This window comes from Schistocerca serialis, unplaced genomic scaffold, assembly GCF_023864345.2.
Source record: "Schistocerca serialis cubense isolate TAMUIC-IGC-003099 unplaced genomic scaffold, iqSchSeri2.2 HiC_scaffold_1078, whole genome shotgun sequence".
In the NCBI taxonomy this organism is placed as follows: Eukaryota; Metazoa; Arthropoda; class Insecta; order Orthoptera; family Acrididae; genus Schistocerca; species Schistocerca serialis.
Genome location: NW_026047270.1, coordinates 112,501 through 117,500, shown reverse-complemented (window position 1 = coordinate 117,500; position 5,000 = coordinate 112,501). Strand labels below are relative to the sequence as shown.

Here is a 5,000-nt window from a genome sequence, read left to right as displayed (position 1 = left end):
TCTAACGTCGCAATACGAATGCCCCCGCCTGTCCCTATTAATCATTACCTCGGGTTCCGAAAACCAACAAAATAGAACCGAGGTCCTATTCCATTATTCCATGCACACAGTATTCAGGCGGGCTTGCCTGCTTTAAGCACTCTAATTTGTTCAAAGTAAACGTGCCGGCCCACCGAGACACTCACTCAAGAGCACCCTGGTAGGATTGCAACGGGGTCCGCCTCGGGACGCACGAGCACGCACGAGGCGCGTCGCACGCCTTCGGCTCGCCCCACCGGCAGGACGTCCCACGATACATGCCAGTTAAACACCGACGGGCGGTGAACCAACAGCGTGGGACACAAATCCAACTACGAGCTTTTTAACCGCAACAACTTTAATATACGCTATTGGAGCTGGAATTACCGCGGCTGCTGGCACCAGACTTGCCCTCCAATAGATACTCGTTAAAGGATTTAAAGTGTACTCATTCCGATTACGGGGCCTCGGATGAGTCCCGTATCGTTATTTTTCGTCACTACCTCCCCGTGCCGGGAGTGGGTAATTTGCGCGCCTGCTGCCTTCCTTGGATGTGGTAGCCGTTTCTCAGGCTCCCTCTCCGGAATCGAACCCTGATTCCCCGTTACCCGTTACAACCATGGTAGGCGCAGAACCTACCATCGACAGTTGATAAGGCAGACATTTGAAAGATGCGTCGCCGGTACGAGGACCGTGCGATCAGCCCAAAGTTATTCAGAGTCACCAAGGCAAACGGACCGGACGAGCCGACCGATTGGTTTTGATCTAATAAAAGCGTCCCTTCCATCTCTGGTCGGGACTCTGTTTGCATGTATTAGCTCTAGAATTACCACAGTTATCCAAGTAACGTGGGTACGATCTAAGGAACCATAACTGATTTAATGAGCCATTCGCGGTTTCACCTTAATGCGGCTTGTACTGAGACATGCATGGCTTAATCTTTGAGACAAGCATATGACTACTGGCAGGATCAACCAGGGAGCTGCGTCAACTAGAGCTGAGCAGCCGGCCGCCCGGGAGTGTGTCCCGGGGGCCCGCGCGAACACGCAAGCGTCCGCTCAATTATTCTGCAAACAGGAGGAGGCTGCGCTCCCCTGCACCATACACCTCGAAACCCTCTCAGGTCCCGGCGGCGCGCAGCGCCGTCCTAAGTACTTGGTCGGGTTCGAGAGAGGCGCAATCGCCCGGAGTTTGGCGAGTAGACGCTTTAGGTGCGACCACCCGTGCTCCCAACTGAGCTTGCCGCTGCCGACAGAGGCCCGGGAGCGTGCTGTCGTGGCATTGCCGGCGGGAGACAACACGCGCCACCTACGGTGACCGGCAGCTCCAACGCCAGCGCCACAGAAGGACAAAAGCCCCACTTGGGTGCCGAAGCGAACTCTCCCAGCACAGCGCACGCGCCAACACGTCCGCACAGCTGCGATACAAACCACCTGCGAGAACCGCAGAGGCGACCGAGCAGCAGACGGCGTCGCGGCGCCGAGCGCCGGGCGGCGGCGCATCCTCAGCGCACACAGTCCTCAATCGGACCAGCACACTGCAGATGTCCACCGCGCTTCGCACCGGGCCCGCGAGGACCTACTTTGGCCGCACGGCGCCGCGTGCAGGGTGCGCCGGCGCGCAGCTGCGCCGCCTGCCGCCTCCGTCGGCCGGCGCGCCTGCCAGTGGCCGCCCCCACCAGCCGGCTGTAGCGCGTGCGCCCACGCACCGCGCGGCCAGCACGCCGGGCGGCCCCCCCTCACCGGCCGGGGCCGGTCCCACCCAGCCACCGCCGCGTATCGCTTCACACCCACATGCCATTCACGTTCGTGGGCATGGTGGGTATCGCTGAAACAACCGGTTGGTAGCTCAACCGATCGTCGCCATCACTGATTCACCTCTAGCGAGAACAACCGCACCACAACGGTTTACCAGTTGTTCATTTGCGTAACGTCACCAGCAAACGTAGGCGTCCATCGCCATTTGCAAATTCAACGATTGTTGCATGCCTGTGTCAGGTGTCACGACACACTATGTCTGCCCACATACACGCAACAACATGTGCACGCTTCGCAAACACGTGGAAGGTGGCCCCCGTACGTATGCGATGTCCATTGCGCAAACGACTGTCAACCGGCCTCTGTCGCATGTCGCAGATGTGGAACGCAGTGCACCATGCTATCACGGTGTGTGAGAAGAGACGACAACGTCTGACAACACGCGCCACTACATCAACAGACGGCTCATGCTGATCGCCATCCAGGGCATACCACACTGCACTCCAGCTCTTATAGGGAGACGACACGTAGCTGCGTGCACAACATTTGGACCGCATGGTTCGCCGTTGTTGGCGCAGTCGTTGTACGGTCACATGTACCACGATGTATCATTCAGTACATGAGGACCAATGTGCAGTACAGTGTGTGATTTGGAGGTACAACATCAGCGGACAGTTGACACAGGCCGTACCACAGCGTAGGCGCAGTGCTTCGCCATGCGAATGCCAATGAACAACTGCGAAGGGCATTGAGCATGTACGTCCTGCTGCCATCCACATTACAGTGTATCGCTGCAAGGTGTTTAACATGAAGCGATACACTGGGGACCGGGCAGTGCGAGTAGCAAACTATATTGCGGGGGTTGCAGTTAGGCAACACTACACTAATTTAACGCGTCGTATGACAATTACAGAGCAGGTTAAGGCCCAACGTGTGTTGGGTTAAGGCCCAACGTGTGTTGGGTTAAGGCCCAACGTGTGTTGGGTTAAGGCCCAACGTGTGTTGGGTTAAGGCCCAACGTGTGTTGGGTTAAGGCCCAACGTGTGTTGGGTTAAGGCCCAACGTGTGTTGGGTTAAGGCCCAACGTGTGTTGGGTTAAGGCCCAACGTGTGTTGGGTTACAGCACAATATGGGTTACGTTAAGGGGCAATGTGGGTTACGTTAAGGGGCAATGTGGGTTACGTTAAGGCGCAATATAGGTTACGTTAAGGCGCAATATAGGTTACGTTAAGGCGCAATATAGGTTACGTTAAGGCGCAATATAGGTTACGTTAAGGCGCAATATAGGTTACGTTAAGGCGCAATATAGGTTACGTTAAGGCGCAATATAGGTTACGTTAAGGCGCAATATAGGTTACGTTAAGGCGCAATATAGGTTACGTTAAGGCGCAATATAGGTTACGTTAAGGCGCAATATAGGTTACGTTAAGGCGCAATATAGGTTACGTTAAGGCGCAATATAGGTTACGTTAAGGCGCAATATAGGTTACGTTAAGGCGCAATATAGGTTACGTTAAGGCGCAATATAGGTTACGTTAAGGCGCAATATAGGTTACATTAAGGCGCAATATAGGTTACATTAAGGCGCAATATAGGTTAGGTTAAAACACGACATAGGTTAGGTTAAGGCACGACATAGGTTAGGTTAAGGCACGACATAGGTTAGGTTAAGGCACGACATAGGTTAGGTTAAGGCACGACATAGGTTAGGTTAAGGCACGACATAGGTTAGGTTAAGGCACGACATAGGTTAGGTTAAGGCACGACATAGGTTAGGTTAAGGCACGACATAGGTTAGGTTAAGGCACGACATAGGTTAGGTTAAGGCACGACATAGGTTAGGTTAAGGCACGACATAGGTTAGGTTAAGGCACGACATAGGTTAGGTTAAGGCACGACATAGGTTAGGTTAAGGCACGACATAGGTTAGGTTAAGGCACGACATAGGTTAGGTTAAGGCACGACATAGGTTAGGTTAAGGCACGACATAGGTTAGGTTAAGGCACGACATAGGTTAGGTTAAGGTACGACATAGGTTAGGTTAAGGTACGACATAGGTTAGGTTAAGGTACGACATAGGTTAGGTTAAGGTACGACATAGGTTAGGTTAAGGTACGACATAGGTTAGGTTAAGGTACGACATAGGTTAGGTTAAGGTACGACATAGGTTAGGTTAAGGTACGACATAGGTTAGGTTAAGGTACGACATAGGTTAGGTTAAGGTACGACATAGGTTAGGTTAAGGTACGACATAGGTTAGGTTAAGGTACGACATAGGTTAGGTTAAGGTACGACATAGGTTAGGTTAAGGTACGACATAGGTTAGGTTAAGGTACACATTGTTGTAAGGAAAGGTTTAATGGGGGGGGGGGGGCGGCGGCCGGTTTGTTGATTGTGATTATAGTACGTGGATGCCTGCGGTATCATCTGATTTGCCACGTCAGGATGTACCTTTGGCTCATGACAGGCGGCGCTCTCATTCCATGCTTGTGGCAGACCTGTGTCTTTCATTCCTGCCATTGTTTGTGTGCTGTGAGAGGAGGCAGTATTGTGATGTTGGGTGCACCCCTGTGTAGGACATGTGTGGGTGTTGGTGGCTTGGCTGAGCAATGGTGGTTGTCGGGTGGGTGGGATATTCTGTTTTCTGTGTGGACCTCCCAGTCTGGTTATGACAGTGTGGATTGTCTAATGTGGCGGAGAGGATGCACTGGGTGTTGTTGCATGCTGGTGCTTACATATTGTCTGTGTGCGTGTTACAGGCAGAGAGTAGTGCGTGATAAGAGTGTGTGGCTGACGTGTGGTTGTGATTGTGAGCAGAGTCTTTCAGCATGTATACGGACAGTTGTATATATTATCTGTATTCTGATGGCTCTATCTATTACTAATCAGCGCCGTGTATACGTTTAATGTGGTTCCCGTCGAAACTGTTGTATCTCTGTACATTAGTGACACGGCGAGCGCGCTATGTAGCTACTCGTCTCGGCAGCTTCCACCGGTGTATGGCAAATGATTATAAGCAATGAGTCTAGTCGTCAATACCGATAGTGTGACGTCACATGTCTGGGGTGGGGGACGCTGCGCCCTTCCGGTGGGTCATGGCCTAGCAAGACTCTCCCCACGCAGGGGGGGCTTGGACTGTCATTAACTCTTCCGAGTAATATACTTGCCGTACGTTTTTGCGACTGCGAGTGCAACGCTCACCGGTACCGACATGGATGGAGCGCC

At 52.7% G+C, this 5,000-nt stretch overlaps 1 non-coding gene across 1 annotated transcript in view; it reads right to left on the bottom strand.

The window, feature by feature from the left end:
• Positions 1–999, bottom strand: part of LOC126431162 (small subunit ribosomal RNA) — a 1,910-nt gene extending 911 nt beyond the window's left edge. The window contains exon 1 of the ribosomal RNA XR_007577488.1: positions 1–999. This exon is cut by the window's left edge and continues 911 nt beyond it. This is a non-coding gene — a ribosomal RNA (small subunit ribosomal RNA).
• Positions 1,000–5,000: the final 4,001 nt, after the last annotated feature.